This window comes from Notamacropus eugenii, chromosome 2 (genome assembly GCF_028372415.1).
Source record: "Notamacropus eugenii isolate mMacEug1 chromosome 2, mMacEug1.pri_v2, whole genome shotgun sequence".
In the NCBI taxonomy this organism is placed as follows: Eukaryota; Metazoa; Chordata; class Mammalia; order Diprotodontia; family Macropodidae; genus Notamacropus; species Notamacropus eugenii.
In genome coordinates this window covers 422,346,133-422,370,915 of record NC_092873.1, presented here as the reverse complement: position 1 = coordinate 422,370,915, position 24,783 = coordinate 422,346,133, and positions in this window count along the sequence as shown.

The window sequence follows — 24,783 nt, the reverse complement described above, 5'->3', positions numbered from 1 at the left end:
TGTTATTTTATGGAAAGTTCCATTTATTCCTATGCTTTCCAGTGTTTTCAATAGGAATGGGTGCTGTATTTTGTCAAAGGCTTTTTCTGAATCCATTGAGATAATCATGTGATTTATGTTAGTTTTGTTGTTGATATGGTTAATAACGCTAATAGTTTTTCTGATATTGAACTAGCCCTGCATTCCTGGTATAAATCCTACCTGATCATAATGTATAATTCTCATGATAAGTTGCTGTATTCTTTTTGCTAATATATTATTTAAAATTTTTGCATCTATATTCATTAGAGAAATTGGTCTATAATTTTCTTTGTCTGTTTTTGCTCTTCCTGGTTTAGGTATCAGAACCATATTTGTAACATAAAAAGAATTTGGTAGGACTCCTTTCTCCCCAGTTTTCCCAAATAGTCTATATAGTATTGGAATTAACTGTTCTTTAAATGTTTGATAGAATTCACTTGTTAATCCATCTGACTCTGGAGATTTTTTCCTAGGGAGTTCATTGATGGCTTATTCAATTTCTTTTTCTGAGATGGGGCTATTTATCTACTCAACTTCCTCTTCTGTTAATCTGAGCAATGTACATTTTTTAAAAATAATCATCCATCTCATTTAGATTGTCGAATTTATGGGCATACAGTTGGGCAAAGTAATTTCTAATTATTGTTTTAATTCCCTACTCATTGGAGGTGAGTTCACCTTTTTTTCCTTTTTGATATTAGTAATTTGGTTTTCTTCTTTCTTTTTTTTAATCAAATTGACCAAAGATTTATCAATTTTGTTGAGTTTTTCATAAAACCAACTCTTAGTATTATTTATTAGTTCGATAGTGTACCTAATTTCAATTTTATTAATCTCTCCTTTGGTTTTCAGTATTTCTAATTTGGTATTTTCTTGGGGATTGTCAATTTGTTCTTTTTCTTACTTTTTTGGCTGCATGCCCAATTCATTGACCTCTTCTTTCTCTATTTTATTCATGTATGCATTCAAAGATATAAAACTTCCCCTAAGAACTCCTTTTGCAATATTCTGTAAGGTTTGGTAGGTTGTCTCATTATTGTCATTCTCTTGAATGAAGTTGTTGATTGTTTCTATAGTTTGTTGTTTAACTCATTCATTCTTTAGGATTAGATTGTTTACTTTCCAATAAATTTTTGGTTTATGTTTCCATGGTCTTTGATTACATATAAGTTTTATTGCATTATGATATGAGAAGGATGCTTTGGCTATCTCTGCCTTTCTGCACTGGATTGTGAGGTTTTTGTGCCTTAATACATGGTCAGTTTTTGTATATGTGCCATGTACCACTGGGCAAAAGGTATATTCCTTTCCATCCCCATTCAACCTTATTCAGAGTTTTATTCACTTCTTTAACTTCTTTCTTGTTTATTTTGAGGTTAGATTTATCAAATTCGGAGAAAGGGAGGTTGAGGTCCCCCACTAGTATAGTTTTGCTGTTTAATTCTTCCTGTAACTCCCTTAACTTCTCCTCTAAGAATATGGATGACATATCCCTTGGAGCATATATGTTTAGTAATGAAATTGCTTAGTCTATGGTGCCTTTTAGCAGGATGTAGCTTCCTTCCTTGTCTCTTTTGATTAGATCTGTTTCTGCGTTTGCTTTGTTTGAGATTCAGATTGCCACCCCTGCTGTTTTTGCATCAGCTGAAGCACAATATATTCTGCTCCAACCTTTTACCTTTACCTTGTGTACATATATATATATGTGTTTCAAATGTGTTTCTTGTAAACAAAATGTTGTTGGATTATAGTTTTTAATCCATTCTGCTATCCTCTGTTTTATGGGAGAGTTCATTCCATTCACATTCACAGCTATGATTACTACCTGTGTCTTTCCCTCCATCCTCTTTCCCCTTGTTTGTGTTTTCAGTTCCCCCTTCTCTCTTCCCCTACACAATAGAGTTATAATTTTTTACCACTTCCTCCCTCAGTCTTCCCTTCCTTCTTTCAGCCCCCTCACCTTTAATTGCCCTTTCCCTTACTACTTCTTCCCTCCTTTTTAGCCTCTCCTCCCTTTTCTTTCCCCCTTCCCCTCCTACTGCCTATAGAGATAGTTGTATTTCTATACTTAACTGAGTTTGTTGTTCTCTCCTTGAATTCAATCAGATGAGAGTACCTCTCAAACAATGCTCATCTCCCTCCCCTCCTTCCCTCTACTATAATATATTTTTGTGCCTCTTCCTGTGATGTAGTTTATTTTTTCTTGTCTTCTCCTTTTCACATCTCCCATTACAATCCCTTCACACCCTTAAATCACATTTGTAATCATCACATCATTTAATTTATACCCACTTCCTCTAGGCATATCCTTTTTACATATCATAATAAATATACAATTCTCAAGATTAGCAAGTATCATCTTCCCTTATATGGATGTAAATAGTTTGCCCATATTGAGTAACAAGTCCCCCCCCCCCCCCATTTACCTTTTCATGCCTCTCTTGAGACTTTCATTTGAAGACTGAATTTTCTATTCAGTTCTGGCCTTTTCATCAGGTAGGTCTGGAAATCCCTTATTTCATTGAATATCCATCTCCTTGCCTGAAATATTATGTTCACCTTTGCTGGGAGATATTCTCTGGGCTCATCAACGTCAACAAGGGGAGGGAGATAGCAGTTACCGATCACTCCACCATCTTGGCTCCCAGAACCGGAAATCTAAGAAAGTTCTTATCATCTTACAACTATCATCTTCCCATATAGGAGTGAAAACGGTTTAACCTTAAGAGCCTGTGGATTTCTTTTTCCTGTTTCCCTTTTTATGTTTCTTTTGAGTCTTGCATTTGAAAGTCAAATTTTCTAGTCAGTTTTGACTTTTTCTGCAAGAATTCTTGAAAGTCCTCCATATCATGGAAACTCCATTTTTTCCCCTGAAGAATTCTATTCAGTTTTGCTGGGTAGGTGATTCTTGGCTGCAATCATAACTCCTTTGCCCCATAGAACATCATGTTCCAAACCCTCCTATTCCTTTAACATAGAAACTGTGTTATCCTTGTGTTATCCTGACTGTGGCTGCACAATATTTCAGTTGTTTCTTTTGGGCTACTTGCATTATTTTCTCTTTGACCTGGGAGCTCTGGAATTTGACTATTATATTCCCAGAAGTTTTCATTTTGGGATTTCTTTCAGGAGATGATGAGAGTATTCTTTTAATTTCTATTCTATTCCCTGGTTCTAGAATATCAGGACAGTTTTCCTTGATAATTTCTTGAAAAAATATATCTAGGCTCTTTTTTTGATCATGATTTTCAGGTAATCCAATAATTTTAAAATTCTCTCTCCTGGATTTCTTTTATAGGTCAGTTGCTTTTTCAATGAGATATTCACAGTCTTCTATTTTTCCATTCGTTAGGCATTGTTTTATTGTTTCTTGATTTCACATAAAGTCATTAGCTTCCATTTCCTCCATTGTCATTTTTAAGGAGGTTTTTTCTTCAATTAATTTTTGTGCTTCTTTTTCCATCTGGCCAATTCTGCTTTTTAAGACATCCTTTCCTCATTGGCTTTTTATAACTTTTTTACCTTTTGCCCTATTTTTCAAGGTGTCATATTCTTCAGTATTTTTTGTGTCTCTTTTACCAAGCTGTTGGTGAGCTTTTCATGATTGTTTGGCATCACTCTCCTTTCTCTTCCCAATTTTTCCTCTACCTCTTCTTACTTGATTTTCAAAATCCTTTTTGGGTTGTTGCATGGTCTGAGACCAATTCATATTTCTCTTGGAAGCTTTGGATGTAGGAGCTTTGACTTTGTTATCTTCTTCTGTGCATGTATTTTTATCTTCCTTGTCACAATAGCAACTTCCTATTCTGTCCTGTTGTTTACTCATTTCCCTGATCTATTTTTTTTCACTTTTCACTCTTTGTTAAATTGAGGTTCTGCTTCCAGGGTGGAGAGTGCACTCTTTCAAGCTTTAGATATTTTGCACATCTATTTTTGAGAGATACTTCTAGGGACCTGCAAGTTTCCAGTTCTTCCAAGGAGTTTTCATCTAAGGAAAGGTGTGACTATTACTCTTCTGGCCTGTGTTCTGGTATGTGAGTGACCATAAGCACTCATTTCTGCCCTGAAACAGTGAAAAGTCTCCCACTCTACTATGGCCACATGTGCTAGTGCTCTTCCTTTCCCTGGGAAAGCCTACCAGGTCTGTGACCGGGAGCTGAGTATGGTTAAAGCAACAGAATCCTGCCTCAGTGATAGAAAAAAGACCTCTGTAATCTCCTTTTGCCCAGTTATTCAACCTCCTTACTGTCTGTAGGCTGAGAATGCCAGAAACAGCTGCTGCCACTGCTGATTCAATGGCTCCCAAGGCCTGCTTCTGGTTTGCTGGATCTGGGTATGTGCTTCACTCTTATTCAGGTGCAACAAATCTTTCCTGCTGAAGTTCTAAGTGATCTTTGGCTGCAAAATTATTTTACCCTTTCTTTTTGTGGGTTCTGCTGCCCTAGGAATTGTTTTATTGAATTATTTAAAGGTGTGTGGAGAGCCTTTAAGGAGAGCTCAGGTGAATTCCTGCCTTTTCCCACTACCTTTCTCTGCCCCTAGTCAAACTTTTATGAGTGAATATTCTTTATTCTGTCTTTCACCTCTGGTACTTTGCATAATAGATCTCATATGTTGAAATTATGTTTGTTTGCTCTAGACCTACAGATTGTGGGGGATCAAACTGCTGATAGTACACCCCCCCAACTCCACTGGAAGCAGAAAACTGCCTTGACAAAAAGCCCAAAAGTCAAATAAATGACTGGGGAAATGAGCAACAACTGGAAAAAGAATCAGACTATAGAATCTTATTTTGGTGACAAGGAAGACCAAAATATACAAACAGGAAGAGACAACCAAGTCAAAGTTTCTACTTCCAAATCCTCCAAGAAAAGTATGAATTGGTCTCAGGCTATGGAAGATCTCAAATGGGTTTTGGAAATCAAATAAGAGAAGTAGAACAAAAATTGGGAAGAGAAATGAGAGTGATGCAAGAAAATCATGAAAAATAAGTCTACTGCTTGCTAAAGGGGACCTAAAAAATGCTGAAGAAAATAACACCTTAAAAAAATAGACGAACCCAAATGGCAAACGAGATCCAAAAAAGTTAATGAGGAGAAGAATCCCTTACAAAGCAGAACTGATCAGATGGAAAAGGAGGTCCAAAGGCTCACTAAAGAAAATAATTCTTTAAAGATTAGAATAGAGTAGATGGAAGCTAATGACTTTATGAAAAATAAAGAAATTATAAAACAAAACCAAAGGAAAGAAAAAATAGGAGACAATGTGAAATATCTCATCAAAACAACAACTGACCTGGAAAATTGATCCAGGAGAGACAACTTAAAAATTATTGGATTACTTGAAAGCCAGATTCAAAAAAAAAGGAGCCTAAATATCATCTTTCAATAAATTATCCTGGAAAACTGCCCTGATATTCTAGAACCAGAGAGTAAAATAGATATTGAAAGAATCTACCAATTGCCTCTTGAAACTTTGACCCTTAATGTACTCCTGTTCTTGATATAATTCAGGTTGATGTCTGTGGGTTATCTGACAAGGCCTGCCAAGCTGAACCCTGCATTCTGTTCTCTGACGAACTAGATTCAATCACCAAGTGTCATGGTGGCAACATTGGGGATGGAGGAGGTGCTGCTGACAGAGTTATCAATCAGATCCTGACTGAAATGGATGGTATCTCCACAAAGAAAAACGTGTTCATCATTAGTGACACCAACCAGTCTGATATTAATGACCCTGCAATTCTTTGACCTGGCCCCTTGGACCATCTCATCTACATACCCCTGCTTGATGAAAAGTCCTGTGTTGCAATTCTTAAAGTCAAACTGAGTAAGTCACCTATTGCTAATGATGCAGACTTAGAGTTCTTGGCCAAGATGAGTAATGGGAAAGGGAGATTAACCCCTCTGCCACGGAGGTAGAAGAGGATGACCCAGTATCCTGAGATCCATAGGGACCACTTTGAGGAGGCCATGCATTTTGCCTGCTACTCTATCAGTGGCAATGACATCTGGAAGTAAGAGATGTTTGCCCAGAACTTTCAACACAGCAGGGTCTTTTGCAGCTTCAAATTCCCCTTGGGGAACTAAGGCAGGGCTGGCCCCAATCAGGTCAGTAGAGGCACAGGTGGTAATGTACACAGAAGACAATGATGATGACCTGTATGTCTAAGCAGCAGTGGCTGGCCATGGAGCAAGCTGGCCAGGGCTTGGTCCCCAGAGGAAGGAGGCTCTTGCCTGAGAGAGACTGCGAGCACCTGGGGCCTCCTCTATTTCTCCATCTAAACAGTTTAGTTTCAGTTGAACTCTGGGTAGGGGGTTTCTGTTGCAAAAAAATACAAAACAAAAATGATAATAATATATGTATGTAGATATATGTAGATATATGTCTCTCTCTGTGTATATACATGTATGTGTGTATAAAAATGTATGCGTGTGTATGTATATGTACATGTATATGTATATATATACATATATATGTATATATATACATATATATATACATATATATATGTATATATATATATATATAAAATTCAAGTTGACCTTGTCTACCAGTTCAAGCAAGAGAAGGATGCTGCTTATTCTATTTATCTGACTGGTAATGTTGCCTTGTCTAGGCTTCTGGCTGGCTGGTCTTGACTTTTAACTATGGTCTTGCCTAATTCATTTCCTTACTCAATCAAAACTTGCCTATATTCCCTGCTCTGGCTCACTATTGCCTCATATATCGGAAGGAATATCACATAGTGGAAAGAGCTCTGGTTCTAGAGTTGAAAGAACTGGGTTCAAATCTTATTTCATCTTTGTCATCGCTGGTAAATCACTTAACCTTCCTGGACCTTAGTTTCCTTATCTATAGAATAATGGGCTTTGACTTTATTTATCTGATTTGTCTACGATCCTGCTGGAATTTGTCTTTACCAACTTTTAAATGCATATTAACAAATAATATAATTTTCCCTAAATGATACCCTCTTATTACACATTCATGCTTTTCGGGATCCACAGAAACAAGAAAATACATGTTTTAAAAAGCCTTAGAGTGCATCTCCCTATAAAGAAACACATATCTAAAAGCAATGTAAACATATGCAATCTCTTTATTATTTTGAAAGATTTGAATATGTGATAATTTTCTGTAGTTATGAGGCTGTACTGATGCATATTTTGATTGTGATTGTGTGTGGCACAAAATATTTTACAGAAATCTTCAAATACTATTATATCTCTGATATTTATTTTAGTGAAGTCAATGAACTTTTTGGGAAAATACTGATTCATGTAGAGCTTATTTCAAAAAAGATAAGAAATTATTTCCTAGTAGATTTGTAAATCTTAGCTCTTTGGCCATTTTATTTTTCTGATGTCATCAAAGTGCCTCTCCAGCTTGGATGAAATGTGGCAGTTGGCAAAAAAAATTACAAAAGAAACACCATGTTCCAAGTATCAAATCACATCCCCTTTAAAGCTGCTGAGAGAAGGGTTTTAGTATCTTTAGTACTTCTAATACTATAAAATAGTCAACATAATAATATGCCAAAAATTGTAGATGTTTCATGAAATTGCATTAAATATATTATTCAATCAGGCCAATTTCCTACTTTGACAAGTGTTTATTTATTTTGACTGTGGAACCTTGGAAAAGTTTGTAACAAAATTTCTGTGAACCTAGCTGTATGGAATACTTAGAATTACCTCTCCAAAGAATTGGAAAAAAAATACTTTTCATACTTCTTTGTAGAGGTAGGAGCAATGGATGCAGCATACTGCATGCATGTGGTTGATTTTGCGGAATTGCTTTTTATATCTTTCTTTTTTTATTCTTTGTCACAAGGAATGGTTTCTTGAGTAGGTGAGGGGAGAGGGCTATATTAGTAAATAATTTAATGTTCTAAACACAAAAATATGAAAATTTCTAAATAAAATATACAAATATACTAAAATAGATAAACTTATTTTGAAGGTACTATAGTGAAAGGAGCACTGGCCTAGTTGTCGGTTTCTACTCTTGGCTCTACCACTTGATATATGTGTGAGCTTGTTTTTTCATCTGTAAAATACGCTAAGGTCTTTTAAAAAAAAAATTTTAGTTTCAAATTCTCTCTCTCCTTCTTTCTCTCCCCTCCCCTTTCCCTGAGATGGTAAGCAGTCAGATATAGGTTATACATGTTCAGCTATGTAAAACATTTCCATATTAGTCATTTTGTATAAGAAGACTTAAAAAAAGAAAATAAAATCAAAGAAAGTGAAAAATAATATGCTTCAGTCTGTATTTGTATTGATAATACATTTTTTGTTTTAGTATAATCAAGTGCCTCTGATTGAATAATGTGATTAAAGAAGGTCTTCCCCACCCTTTAATAGGCCTCAGAAGATTTGTAGGAAGACCCACACCTTTTGTTAATGAGGCTCTGGTTCTCAAAGGTGGTGATGCCCTCTGGCTCTGAAAAATGTATAAGAATTCTGAGGTGAGGTTTGCCTTGAAGCTACTGATTGGAAGTGTTTTGTTTGGCCAGAAGAGTCTTTGGGCAGCCCCTAAGGAACCCCTCCATGCTGGCTTTGAAAACCCAGATGTTGATGCTTCTCTCTCCCCGGTAACTACGTATGTATGCTCAGACGGTTGCATCTGTCTGTTGATCTATGACGTATTTGTTGCTTGTGTCAGGCAGCTGAAAGAACTATCTGTTGATTTTAGTTCCTCTGTATTTTCTCTGAAGTTCAGGGTTCTGACTTTTTCCCCCTGAGCTAAGTGAATGATATATATGTGCTTGATTAAAGTGATTGTTGATTCCTCAAAAGTTGCTTTCCTTTTAGGAAAGCAAATCAAAGAACCTGTGATAGCAGACCCTTCTCTGTATGTTGGAGTGTTTTCTGTTATAGTATTCAATCAATAAATGGAGACATATTGAAAGTTGTGGATAAGTCCAATTGCCTTGACAGTACATTTTCCAGGGCTGTACACATTTACAATTAAGTTGACACATGAATTGCCAAACCTAGCTCAATGTTTGGGAGACTCCAAAGGAAAGTATGGGAGAGAACAGATATTAGACTGACTGCCAGGCTGAAAGTCTACAGAGCCACTGTGTTGACCTCACTGCTGCATATCTGTGAAACGTGGACAGTCTACCAGCACCATGACAGGAAACTGAATTGCTGTTATTTGAATTGTCTTAGGAATATTCTGAAGGTCACCTGGCAGAATAAGACATCAGATGCTGAAGTTCTTTCTCAAACTAAATTGCCAAGCATTCAAACTCTACCACAGAGAGTGTAACTCTGATGGACTGGCCACAGTGTTCTAATGCCAAACATATGGTTACCTAAAAGACTATATGGAGAACAGAGCAAGCACTCAAATGTTGGTCAGAAAAAGTGATACATGGACACTCTCAACACCTCTCTGAAGAACTTTGGACTTGATTGCATGACATAGGAGATACCAGCACAGGACTGCCCAGCTTGGTTTGCCCTCAACAGAAAAGATATTGTGCTCTATAAGCAAAGCAAAATTGAAGTAGCTCAAAAGAAACATGACATGACAAAATTTAAAGAATCCATCTCAAATGTAAATATGAACCATTTGTGTCCAACCTGTGGTAGAACATTCTGAGCTCACATTATTCTGATCAGCCACAGTGGGACACACTGTAACTTGATTTTAACATAGTTACGTCATTTTGGCCCTCTCAAAAACAAAGGACAATCATATATATTCAATCAATATCAATTCTTACTCTGGAGATGGATAGTATGCTTCATCATTAGTTCTTTGGCATTGTCCGGGATCATTGTATGGCTGAGAATAGTTGTCATTCACAGTTCTTCATCAAACAATGTTGCTGTTACTGTGCACAGCATTCTCCTGGTTCTGTTCACTTCACTATGCATCAGTTCATGTAAGGTTTTTTTTCTAAAATCATCATGTTAGTCTTTTCTTATATCACAATAATATTCCATTAAAATTATGTACCAGTTTATTTAGCTATCCCCAATTAATGGGCATCCCTTTGATTTCCAATTTTTAGCCACCAACAAAAAAAGCTATATTTAGCTTTTTTTTGGTAATAAATATTTTTGTAGAAATAGATCCTCCCCCCCCAACTTTTTGATGTCTGGGATGTAGACCTACAAGTGATATTCCTGGATCAAAAGGTATGCGCAGTTTTGTAACCCTTTGGACATAATTCCAAATTGTTCTCCAGAATGGTTGGATCAGTTCACGCTCTACTGACAGTGCATTAGGGTCCCAGTTTTGGCACATTCCCTCCAAAATCCAACATTTTTCTTTTTTTGTCATATTAGCCCCTCTGATAAGGTGTGACAATATACCTCAGAGTTGTTTTAATTCTCATTTCTCTAATCAATAGAGATTTAGAACATTTTTTCATATGACTATAGATACCTTTGATTTTTCAAAAACTGCTTGTTCATATTCTTTAACCATTTATCAAATGGTGAATGAACTGCATTTTTATTAATTTGACTTTGTTCTCTATATATTTGATAAATGGGGCCTTTATCAGAGACAAATTGCATTAGTTTTGTTTGTGTAAAATTTTTTTCAATTTCATATAATCAAAATTAACTATTTTACACTTTGTAATGTTCCCTATATCTTCTTTGGTCCTGAATTCTTCCCTTATCCATGACAGATAAACTATTCCATGCTTTCTTAATTTGTTAAGAGACAACCCTAATTTCTACCATACTTTTTTTTCCAGTTTTCCCAGGAGTTTTTGTCAAATGATGAGATTTTGTTCCAAAAGTTTGGGTCTTTGTGTTAATCATATACTTGATTTCTATGGTCATTTACTATACTGTAACTTGTACATAATATATTTCACTGATCCACCACACTGCTTTTTAGCCCTTACCAGATTGTCTTGATAATTACTGCTTTATAATACAATTTGGTAGCTGGTGCAATTAAACCACCTTCTTTCCCATTTTTTTCATTACTTCCTTCATTTCCTTGAGATTTTGTTCTTCCAGATGAATTTTGTTATTTTCATTAGCTCTTTAAAATAATTTTTTTATAGTTTGATTGGTATGGCACTGAAGAAATAGATTAATTTAGGCAAAATTGTCATTTTTATTATATTGACTCTGCCTATCCATTAGCAATCAATATTTCTCCAGTTGTTTAGATCTATCTTTATTCATGTGAAAAGTGTTTTATAGTTGTGTTTAAATGGTTCCTGGGTTTGACTTGGCAGGTAGACTCCCAAGTACTTTATATTCTCTACAGTTATTTTAAGTGGAATTTCTCTTTCTATCTCTTGCTGCTGGCCTTTGTTGGTAACACAGAGAATTGTTAATGGTTTATGTGGGTTTATCTTGTATCCTGTAACTTTGCTAATGTTAATAATTCCAAGTAGCTTTTTTTAATTGATTCTCTAGGATTTAAGTATGACATCATATCATCTGTAAAGAGTGACAGTTTTGTTTCCTTATTGCCAATTTTAATTCCTTTAATTTCTTTTTCTTCCCTTATTACTATAGCTAGCATTTCTAACACAATATTCAGTAACAGACTTGATATTTAGTATCCTAGCTTTATCCCTGATTATATAGGGAAAGCTTATAGTTTATCTCCATTATGGATAATACTTGCTAATGGTTTTAGATAAATATTACTTATTTTAAGGTAAATTCCATTTATTCCTATGCTCTCTAGTGTTTTTAAAAGGCATGGGTGCTGTATTTTGTCTAAAGCTTTTTCTGCTTCTATTAAAATTATCATATAATTTCTGTTAGTATTATTACTGATATGATCAATTATGTTGATAGTTTTCCCAGTATTTAACCAGCCCCGAATTCCTGGTATAAATCCCACCTATATTAGAATTCTGACTTTAATCCATTCTGCTATCTGCTTCCATTTATGAGTAAGTTCATTCAATCCACATTTATAAATATGATAACTAACTGTTTTCCCTCCATACTATTTTTGCTTGTTTATTTCCTGCTCTCTCTGACCTCCCACTATTTCACTCTTCCCAAATATTTTGCTTCTGATTACCTCCTTCCCCCATTTACCTTCTCTTTTATCAGTCCCCCTTTCTTCTTTTTTTTTTCCCTATCCTTTTTTACTTTCTCATAGGATAAGATAGATTTTTATAGTGTATATGTTATGCCTTCTTTGAGACTATTTTGATGAGAGTATGCTTTAAGTTTTCTTGTCACTCCCCCACTCTATCTTTCCCTCCATTAAAAAAGCTCTTTCTTGACTCTTTTAGGTGTTATAATTTCTGCCATTCAATGTCCCCCTCCTTCTTCCAGCGAAATTTTTTCTCACCACTTTATTTTGTTTTTTTGAAATATCATCCCATCGAAGTCACACCCTCTGTCTACATATATTACTTCTAATTGCTCTTATAGTAAAAAAAAAAAAAGTTAAGTGTTACAAATATTATCTTGCCATATAGAAATACAATAGTTTAACCTTATTGAATTTCTTGAGTTTTCTCTTTTCATTTCTTTTTTACCTTTTTATGTTTCCCTTAAGTCTTATATCTGGAAGTCAAATTTTTTATTCAGCTCCAGTCTTTTATTTAAAGATGCTTGAGTGTCCTACATTTCATTAAATATACATTTTTCCCCTGAAGGATTATATTCAACTTTGCTTGGTAAATGATTCTTGTTTGTAATCCTAACTTCTTTGCCTTCTGGTATATCAGATTCCATGCCCTCCTGTTCTTTGATGTGGAAGCTGCCAAATCCTGTGTAATCCTGAATGTAGCTTCATGGTATTTGAATTGTTTCTTTTTGGGTGCTTGCAATATTTTCTCCTTGATTAGTAAGCTCTGGAATTTGGCTATGGTTTTCCTGGGTGTTTTCATTTGGGGTTCGCTTTCTGGCAGCGATCAGTGGAATCTTTCAATTTCTATTTTGTCCTCTGGTTCTAATATATAAGTGAAGTTTTCTTTGATAATTTTTAAAAGATTTTGTTCAGCTTTTTTTTATCATGACTTTCAGATTGTCCAATAATTCTTATACTATTTCCCCTGAATCTATTTCCTAAGTCAGTAGTTTTTTTCCAACGACAAATTTCATATTTTCTTCTGTTTGTTTTTAATTTTTTTATTTTGTTTTATCATATCTTGATGTCTCATAGGATCAGTTTCCATGTGTTCAATACTAATATTTTCTTCAATGACCTTTTGTATTTTTTTTCAATTTGACCAACTGGAAGAAAAAACTCCCTATTTTTTAGGGAGTTATTTTCCTTACTAAATATTTGTATATCTTTTCCATGTTATTGACTTTTTGTTCATGATTCTCTTGTATTACTCTCATTTCTTTTCCCAATTTTTCTTCTACTTCTCTAATTTGCTTTTTAGAAATCCTTTTTAAGTTTTTCCAGAAAATCTTTTTGGTCCTAAGACCAAATTACATTTTTTCTTTGAGGCTTCACAGGACACTATTGTCCTCTTCTAAGTTTATGCCTTGATACTCCTTATCACCATAATATCTTTCTACAGTCAAGCTTTCTCTGCTTTTTGGCTAATTTTTCTTCTTTTTTTTCACTTGGTGTTTCTATGTTAGAGTTGGGCTCTGGTCATGCATTGTCCCAACACTTTTGTGCTGGGGCTCTAGGTCTTACTGCTGATTTTGACTGGAGTTCAGAGGCTAACTGCTTGCTTTTTCTGGAGAGCAGGCTTCCCTTCTGGCTTGTGTTTTATATGTGTGTGTATGTGTGTGTGTGTTTGGGGATGGGGGGTTTGATGTCCCTTATTGACTTCCTCTGGGTGTGGGGTTTAGCTGATGCCTTCCTCCTTGTGGTTGTGTTGCTATGATAACAGAGTTTTTCTGTGGGCTGGCCCTGAAAGAGGGATATTGTTGCTGATCTGCCTCAGGGGTAGGGCCCTGTTTCTGGGTTACTATGGAATTAAGGTCTCTCTGCTGGTTGACCACAGGAGCAGAGTCTTGCTTTTGATCAGTCCTACGGAGAGTCTTCACCACTGGTCAGCAATGGAGTCAAGGCCTAGCTGGTGGCTTGTGCTTGGGGCAAGGTTGCTGGGGTGAGGCATTGCTTTGTGGCACAGACTGCTCACTTGCCCAGGGGACTGCTAGTTTATAGGAAGATGGGGCTTTACAGGTGAATTGCCCCAATCTTGGAGTCTTGCTACAAGGCCCCTGTTGTGAGACCGGCTACTGCTGCCCTTTGACCTCACTCCCCTCCCACTCAAATGAGATTGACTTTTCTTGCTAGGCTGGTAAACTACTTCCATGCTCCTAAATCAATTCTAAGCTGGTTTTCTAGTTGTTTGGAGGAAAATGTGGGAGGGGTTCAGAAGGTTCCTTCCTCATTCTGCCATCTTGGCACAAGGAGTCCCAAATATCCTAAGTTCTTTACAGGATAGCACATAATTAAGTGCTTGACAGATGTTCATTCATTCATTCAGTGCTTGGCAGTGAGGATATAAGGACAAAAATGAAACAGTCTCATGGTTCAGGAAGCTTACATCCTAGAAAGGGCAGCAATATGTACAAATATATTTGGGGTGAAGGTGAGTTCAATCAATCAATAATGCCTAATTACAGTAACTAACAAGATAATACTATGTCTTTTACCTTTGTCAAGTAAGAACACCTATATCAGTCAATCAAAGGCCTTAAATTAAAAGCAATAGAATTCTTAATCATTAGTTGAAAAGAGTGAGTTGTCCATCACCTATAAATTTATAGTTAGCAAACTCCCCTCCTCCACTATATCATGACTTTGTCCACTCTCTAGTCCTTTAGCATGTTTTCTTTTCATTATGCTCTTTCACAAATCAAGGACGGTGAAATAATCACACTGGTCAATTTTTTAGTATTATAGGATGACTGGCCTTGATATGACTTGAATTTATCAAGGACAACTAGATGTTCCCTTACTAGCATTCCATTCTCCATTAGCAGCTCTATTTGGCTTCACTACACTGAACACTTTCTTCATCCCCACTGATAAACTGATCATCTGAAATCTTATAACCACAAAGAATGAGCCCCTATTATGTTTTAGACTCCATGAGTTCAGTAATTATTTCTTTTTCCTGTTTGTTGCTCTGTACTTAGCACCATCCCTGGACCACAGTAAGTTTAATAACTGTTTATTGAATTTTTCAAAATCTCTTTTTAATTATATTAAGTTTCAACTCTCCATTAGTCATTTTTTTCTATTCAAGCATCATTCTCTTTAGCAGAGAAAACAAGAGCTTAGAGCTATATTCTTTCTGCAGTCTGTTATCATGCCACACACAGTTATCATAAGGTGTATATGAAATAATGTCTATGAAGCATTTTTCCAGTTTTAAATCAGTAGCAGCTGTCACTATACTCTGCCTCCTTCATTCTTCTTTCTCCCTCATCTTCATCCCCTGTCATTCCTATATTGTAAGCAATGGTCCTAATATCTATATCTTCATCTTAAGACTTCATCTTCTTAACCAACTGTTCACTCTCAAAGTGTTCCTTTCTCTTCTGAAGTATATGATAGATCAAAAAAGTGTCCCAAATACCACCTATATCTTTAAGTTCTTCACTTGATTTCTTAGGACTTGATTATTTTAACATTTTTATTTGTTTTGATAGGATCATCTATTCCCAGATGAATCATTAAAAGTGAGTAGTGGTCCTTAACTTTGACAAATTTGAGAAGTTCTCTTATCACTTTTGGATACCAACTTTGGAAAGACAATAAGTCTTTTCCTTTTTATTAGGTCAAAAAATAATTTGGGACTGCCTCAGTGGAAAGTTACATACTTAAATGTAGTCTTTCTCCAAATTTCATAATTTCTATGTGGTTAGACCTTATTCCAGGACTTTCTGGAGGTTCACTTTCTGGAGGTTCCATATATTGGAAGTACCTTTCACCCCTTTGTGTCTTTTTTCCTCATGAATGACTCTCTCTCACCATTTAAATAAAGAAGGCATCCAGGTCAACTATGTTTTCATTACTGTCAAGACTGAGCTCCAGATTTTTTCTTTTTCCTTTTTCCTTTCTCCTTTCATTTTCAGGTTCCTTTTACATATTGTCTTCTCCCATTAGAATATAATCTCCTGCAGGGCAGCAGCTGCATTTCTTTATTCTTTGTTTTTGTATTCCCAACATTTTGCATTTTCCATCACTTATAGGAATGTCAGGGGATAAAGATGAGGGAGAAAGAGGAACAGAGAGAGCAGAGGATGATGATATTGCACTTTATAACTGACAACATGCTTCATAGACATCATCTCATGAAAAGCTGACAATAACTGTGATGTGATAAGAGCCTGCAGGAAGACAATGTTTGACATGTAGTAAGTGTTTGTTGACTGACTGACTGACAGATAGATTGTAGAGGAGAGGGACTTAACACGGAAACATCAATCAGGAGGCTGTTAAAATAGTCCAGGTAAGAAACGATGAAAGTCTTAACTAAGGAGTGCAGAGAAGGGAATATATATAATTTTCAGGGTTAGACAAGGCTTGGGAACTAATTGGATATACTGAGTAAGGGAGAGTGAAAAGTACAGAATGATTCCATGGTTTTGAACCTGGAGGGATGGTGGTACCCTTAACAAAAATAGGAAAATTTAGTTTGGGGAAATGGGAGATCCCCCAAACCATGTCCCCATCACTGGACAATTCATCCCAGCAGTGATGTACCTCTACTGTCCTCTCTAGCTTCCCTTTCTATGATAGCTGCAGATTTAATTAAGCCCTCCTCTCTAGACCGCCAATAACAGAGCTCTGCCATGGAAATGCTTTGCATTGTGTTCACATGACCATGCAGCCCCTTAAGAAATCTCAGATCTACATCTACATCAGCTACAGAAGGTAGCTCACCAAAAAGCCTCCATCCTGCATTTTGTGGGAGTGGAAAGAGTGCTGAATTTGGACTTAGAGAACCTGGTTTTGGGTTTTGGCTCTTTTTTTCCTAATACATATGTGACTTTGACTAAGTAACTTAACCATTGCACATAAAATGGCAAGAGGCTACTTGACCTCTAAGAGGCCTTCTAGCTCCAAATAGGAGATTTTCTGATTTAACCAGCAGGCGTCATGTGGCAATTGTGATCCTAAGCTTCTTTTCTAAGAAAATGTCTATGTTTGGAGCACCCCCACAGGCTGTGTGGCCAATACACACTCACCAAGCACCTGTGTTGTTTAGAACCCTGTACAAGGTGCTTCAGAGAGATTCAGAAGAGGTAAGTGACAGCCCATACAACAATCAATCAGTTAACAGGCATTTATTAAGTACTTACTCTCATAAAACCTGGGGATACAGGAATAGATTAAATTAACTCCTTCCCTAAGAAGATGACATTCTAATGGAGGAGATCGTAAATCTGTGTATAAACATAGACACAAACACACACATTATAGATCTATTTGTGTGTTCAGTTGTTTTTCGGTCATGTCTAACTCTTCATGACTCCCTTTGGGGGTTTTCTTGGCAAAGATACTGGAGTGATTTGTTGTTTTCTACAGCTCATTTTACAGATGAGGAAACTGAGGTAAATAGAGTTAAGTGACTTGCCCAGAATCATCCCATCAAGTTCTGAGGCTATATTTTTAACTCAGGAAGATGAGTGTCCTTGACTCCAGGCCGAGTGCTCTGTCTGCTGCACCACCTAGCTACCCAGACAAATATATACATTTGTCTATATACATATATAGCACTAGATGTATATATCTTTAATTGCTGAACTACATACATATATGTTTAATTCAGATCCACTATATGTCCAGCACTGTGCTATAATCTAGGTCTTACTTAGCACAGTGTTTAACACATAGTGGACCTTTAATAAAGGCTTGTTGACACAAAGACAAAAAGAAAAAAGTCCCTGCCATCAAAGATGTTACATTTTATTGAAAAGCTATAATAATACATTAGTAACTATTAAGCATATAGAAAATAATATGAAATAATTTCGAGAGAATAAAGTGATTATTTATGGGAGACATAGGAAGTGCCTTGGTAGGAGGTAGCAGCTGAATTATAAACATACAACATGAAATAACTAATAAGCAATTATTGAGTGCCAACTGTGGGTAGAGCCATTTTCAAGGTGATGAAAGTGGTTTGCTATGCACTGAGGCTATAATTCAATCATCTTAGTCTCTTTCTCGTTTATTTTGGAATAAAAAATTGCTTTGGGACCTGAGGTTATTCCACACTTGTGAAGTAAAGCCAAAATATACAGTGGGGTCCTAGCTAAGTTTATTTGGACAAGAAAGTATTTCCTTTGATAGATCCTTTTATCAAAGAAACAATTAACTTAGCACAATAAACAGAATCCTCAAGCACCCTTCAAATGGTTTTGGAATAACAAACATTGTGAAATCACATTTTTGAAGACTCACTACCTAGTTTGAAACAAGTTGTGTGTGTCTCTGTGTGTATATGTGTCTGCCTTAATGTTCTCAGAACCACCGTGGTAGAGTGTCCTGGCAGAGAGCCACATGGGCATTGAAAGAGCTGTACAAGGTCCTGGAAAATAAGAGAGATTTTTAAAGCTACAAAAGTGGTAAGAAAGCGTCCTTGTTTGTGTCTCTGCATTTTGGGTGCTTTATAATTCTCACTCGCCAAGTTATGATATGCACCTAATATATATGTTATGGCCCTCACTGTTTTCTTCTTTTTGTTTCTCTTTCTACCTTTTTATGTTCACATAACTGCATGAATATAAAGGAAAAGAAAATCAAAAGGAACAATTTATTTTAAGTTTGATTTATTTTATTTTTAATTTACAGACTAAACCAAGCATTCCTATAACATAGCAAAATAAATAATTATTGTACATGAAAACCCCAAATCTATTATGTACTACTTGATATTCCTTTTAAATATATAATAAAGTGTTCATGTAAATTTCTTTTTTCTATTTTCTTCCCTTTTATTCTTTCCTCCGCTCCCTATCATAGAGATGGCTACCATTAGACAGACACATTTTAAATATACATTCAGTGGAGTAAGCAGTATTTTTCAAAGGTTAATCCTACTTTCATCTGAGAAACAGCCTCAAGATATACTTTTGAGGAAAGAAGGGGATTCCTTTTATAGCCCTTATTACCACAACAATTTTTTGGGCAGTGTCTGTAACTATGTAAGCATCAGGACATTTCTAATTGAGGAAGAAGTCATATGGACAAAGTAATCTATTATGCAAGTGTGCCTACAATGATAAAGTCTGATATTCTATAGATGATACATTAGGAAAAGATAAACATCTAGCTCAAACTGGCTCAGTATGTCCAGGAAGCAGCATGTTGACTCTGTTACAGCGCCAGTTTTTGGATTACTGGCCTTCATTTTCTTTTCTTTTTTTTTTTTGGCAGGGGGTGGAGTATAGGGAAGATTCTGAGAACAAGGACAAACAAATAGGGTGGTTTAGGACAGCCCTGAGAAATAAGTATTTACTAGGCCTTCTCCTTTCTCTTTCCATTCCTGACCCTAGGAAATGCATCTTTAAGGATGACTGAAGTAAGTTGCCTCAGCCCCTTTCTGTGTTCATCAAGATCACCCTTATCCTTCTTGACTTCTCCCACTATGAGATAAGGAGCAGACTTTCTTTCATTAGTGTGCAGGAGTATAGAAGGGACCTCTGTATATGTGTCAGGAAAGAACCACTGTGCGTTGTGCACAGGTGCTCTAGCACTTCTATGTTTATTTGATAGATCTTTCAAAAACCTCCTTCTTCCATTTTTCTTTCCATAGGCAAAGTATCTACATACTCCTTTCCTAGGCTCTCTCTATTCCAAGTCTCTATTATTATTAATTGAGCACGTGTTACTGGCAATTACCTCTCCTGGGAAATACCTTTATTTTATACCTTTTTTTTCCTTTCTTCTTCTTCACATTCTCATGGATGTCATCATGGAGGGTTGTTGTTAATGTTTTTAGGAAGCCTACCTATGAAAATATGTGTGTGTGTGTCTGTGTGTGTGAGAGAGAGAGAGAGCCACACATGTATGCAAACACTCACAGGTAAGCACATATATATGAGTTGGCATGCATGTGTGCATGTATACAAGTATACACAATGGTGACAGGACTAAGTAGGAGAAGTAACCACAGGGCTAATAGAGATTTTTTTGTTGAGTTGTTTCAGTACTGTCCAATTCTTTATAACCACATTTAGGGTTTTCTTGGCAAAAATACTGGAGTGGTTAGCTATTTTTTTTTCCCGCAGATCATCTTACAATGAAGACCCTGAGACAAAGAGGACTAAGTGATTTGCCTAGGATCACACAGCTAGGAAATATCTGAGGCTGGATTTGAACTCACAAAGATGAGTCTCTCTGACTCCAGACCCAGCACTCTGTCCCTTGCACCACCTAACTGCCCTGTAATATAGACAGAATATAAATTTTTTTTTTGTCTGAGCGTTCCCAGAGTCAAACACCATTCCTGGAACAAAGTAGACTCTTCAATAGTTGTTGATTGAGTGACCTGTAAAGGAGAGCAGCATGATCACTGGATTGACTTTTGAAAAATCATTTCACTAAAACACTGTTTCGTATCACTACAACTAAAATATCAAACCAAAGACTCCAGATGAAAAAGAATTCACTTTGGGTGTCAGCCTTGATGAATGATGGCACGATTTTCTGTTTGCGTTCTTCTTTTAAAGAGTATATTCAGATGTCCAAGATATCGTTGGATCCAATTATTTCTGATATGTCCTGGCTTGCTATAGCAGAAGGCATTGTGTAACAGGTGGTTAAAGCAAGATGTTTTAAGTCACGTTTCAAGAAGTCCTGGGCTAGTTGATAAACTAAGAAAATAAAAGAAAAGCAAGCCTACATCCAGAGAGTATTAACATAAAATCGTATGTGGCAAAAATCCTTGGAACAACAACAAAAAAAGGCTCATTTTATTAAGTGTTCTGGTCCTTCCAGATGTACAAGAGAGTTACAGCAGGAATCTGGACACTGAGGTTAGAATGTCTGATAAAAAAGATCCAAAACTTGGAACCAGGAACTGGAGCCAAGAGTCATTCACAGCCTGTTCCGGTTGAGGACTCTAGGAATGCTGGTGGCCTAATTTTCAGACCCCATGTTTCTTTGTCCTTGGCCAGTCTTGAAGGCTAGCATGTCTGAAATCCTTCGCGTTTCAGTTAACAGTGGTGTCCAAGCAAACCATACGTAAGAAAGCTGTTCTGACAGAAAGGGCAAGAATAATATGAGGATGCTGAGTACTTAGGATGCTGAAACACATTTTTCATCTACTATTATTTGTAATATTGCACAGTGAGAGATGAAATTATTCCATGACAGTTTCAGCTAGAAAATGAGAAATTACCTATGGTAATTTGATCACTACGAGGAGTTCCATAAAATATAAAAAAATAAGGAAAATCTTGAATTCATCCTAAAAAAATACTTGTTTTTGTTTCTACTGTGAAAAAGTATAATCTTTATTGTCTTTTAATACTGTGCCCTGAAGGGAGAAACCAGAGATATAAAAAAATTTTTGCAGCTCTAGTCCAATACCCTCATTTAAAAATAAGGAAATGGTGGTCACAAAGGTGGTAACTAATAGAAGTAGGATCTGAACCAGGTCCCAGTGTGCCCAAGATCACACTGCTGGAATTAGAATCTTGGAGTTGAATTTTTTGCACTATATTATGCTGATTTCAAAGAAAGCATACAAGAAAAAGAAAAAAATCTTTTTCCCGATATTATAGGAGAAAGAAAATTGAGAAATGGACTTTTAATTAAATTTCATTATGTCAACTGTTGGAGAACTTGGACTAGAACCCAGTCTAGAACTAACTAGACCTTGTTGCTTTGTTAAAGTGAGTTTGGATTTATTTTAAAAGAAATGTTTAGTCAGAAAAGTAAACTGCTTTATCATACAAGACAGAGACAGAGGAATATTGCTATATGCTTCCTGTTTCCCCAACACTAGGGAAGAATTGCATAGTATATATAAATAACCTAATCTAAATCTACTTGACACATTTCAAGTGAATTTAGATTAGATCTCTAGAAACCACCGACTCACAGAATGGATTCAGTGATTCTAGCAGCTCTAGCGATCTAATCTAAATTACTTTAGAAATAGTAAGTGCATCAGGAAATTATTATCTATGTGACAAGAGCAAAAATAGTCCCCTCAACTCCCCCCCCCCCCACAATACAGTGTAATGTGTCAAATATTTCCAGCCTAGAGAGATCACACGATTCTCTTACACTGAACCCCAGGAGGGGAGATAACAAGTCCTGGAAGTTACACTGTGAAAGGAATTTTTCTACATGGAATATTCTGTAACCTTAATTCCCTGATGTTTCTTGTTTGAGTTGAAGATCTTGAAGGTAGTAACAACATAAGAGTTCTGGGGAGCATTATACCAACAGAGAATATATGTGTCAGCTGAAAGTCTTCCTCTACATCTGATTTATTAACATTTTTAGATACATTATAGTTATTTCTGTGTCTCTGTTATTACAAAATAGCCTCTTTCAGGGGAAAGAGTGTCTCTCTTTGAGGACAGGGGATGTTTTATTGTATATCTCTTTGTTCAGAGGTTGAAATAAGGGATGATATGTCCAATCTATGTTCTCTTTGTAAATTACATTTCCTAGAAGTCTGTGCAATAACTTACAACAACCCCAGTTTGAAAGGAGACTGGGACTCTTCTATAGGATGAGCTACAGACTTGAGTCTGGATGACAGAGAGATGGAAAAACAGGAAAGAGAGAAATGGGGAAGAAATGACTGCTGAGACCTGACCCTGATGTTCTGCTCACCTTGTTCTTGGGCTACAAAGCTCCAGAATTCTCGTGATTCCAATTCCAACATCTTTTATGCATTCATTCCAAAAAACCCAATGCATCCGATATACCCAGTGCTATTGTTATGTACTGTTAGCTAACATCCTGACCGTTAGGACTTGATTTATTATGTTTTGTTGTCTTATGGATGTTTTAGGAGCAGCCAAGAATGGTTAGTCAGGAGATGAGACCAATTATCCCCCTGGAGACGTGTGTAAAGGTGATAGTTTGGGGAAATGAATAGTGTGTTTGCTGCTTGATTTAACTCCGTATAACTGACACTGTATTTTACTTTAAGTATTTTTTACTATCACATCATATGATTTATTCTTGTTGGTTTATAGAAACTCAACAGAAATGTAGGTTAATGAACTATAAATTGAGATAGATGGTTATCCTTTATAATAGACCTAGGAGCAGACAATAAGGCACTATATTCTCTTCGGGAATACCCAATGCACTAATTCAGGACTTCCTAGGAAATATAATTTCTAAAGAAAATATGCAGAAGACATGCTCCTTCCCCTTAAATTAGCACAATGCCTTGTCCACAATGGGCAATTAATAAATATTTGTGGAATTGAGTAAGATTTTGCTGTCAGGTGAATCTAGTCCCCTGTTGCATTCTACTCAGCCCTCAGAGGATTGATCAAAGGCTGGGAAGGAAGAAAGGCCAAGGTTAGGGGAAAATAAAGAGAGCGGAATGTTGCAACAGGCTTGATTTAAGGAACTGGAGTTGAAATATAAGGCCCATCCATATGGAGGAAAGGAAAAGGGCAAGAAGCCCTAGAAAATTCATGCATTTCATTTGTAAAGTAATAAAAGAAAATAAGGGAGTTATAACCAGGTCTTGATTTTCATCACGACCATCAAAGTTTGGGGGAATCCAATCAAAACCCAAGATGACATGAAAAAAATCAGCGTGTTAAAAGAAAATATGGGTGTCATTAAAACTCTTATTTACCCATGAGGAAACTGAAGACCAATTGAGGTGCTTTGATTTGGCAAGAATGTATTGTTAGTAAGTAGCAAAGTTGAATCTAAATCTTGGCTCTCCAGTCTTCTTTCCAGCACTTTACAAGTATTACTTCATTTGATCCTCATAACAACCTTGTAAGGTAGGTACTATTATTATTGAACCCATTTTACAGATGGGAAAATGGAAGCTGAGCATTTGTCTTGCCTATGGTTAGAATTTGAACTTAATTCTTCCTGACTCCAAGGCCAGTATTCTATCCACTATACTACTTAGCTGCCCATATCACAGCTTGCTCTAGCTTTGATAATTAGGGTTTTCATGGTTTTCTGTGATGATTCTAAGGTCAGGTGAGAATATAAAATCTTTACTGAGGATTAGATTTCCAAGATTATAGGAGAATTGTGCACCTGAGGTTATAAAGACCTAGGTTCAGGTCCTACTACTGACACTTACTAGCTGCATTGAACATAGACAAGTCACTTAACTTCTGAGTGCTTCAGATAATTGAAGAGAAAGATATAGTGGTGGAAAACATGATGAATCCAGGCTCTGTAGGTTCAAATCCTGGACTCTCTCACTATGTGACCTTCACCTGATTGCTTTACCTCTTTAGGCCCTGATTCTTCATTTGTAAATGAGAAGGTTGAGCTAAACATCCTATGTGGTCCCTTGCATCTCCAAGTCCATGTACCTATGATCCTATAAACACTCTATATTGACTTACTAATTCACCAAAAGGCCTTTGGTAGAGACAGTTCCTCAACCTTGGCAGAATCAAGCAAAAATATGCTCCTTAATGTATCTGTGTGGTTTATACCAAACTCTCATAGTAGCACATGTTCCTACCTCCCATGCACTAATACGTGGAGAGAAATTTGCCCCCCTAAAAAGCACACATTCTCCCATGCACACAGACAAATAGACAAGCCCACATGTAGATACACACATTCATTCTCATGTAAACATCCTGCTATGATGGGAGCACTACCTACAAGTATTCACTTCTGTAAAGTGAAAAGGGA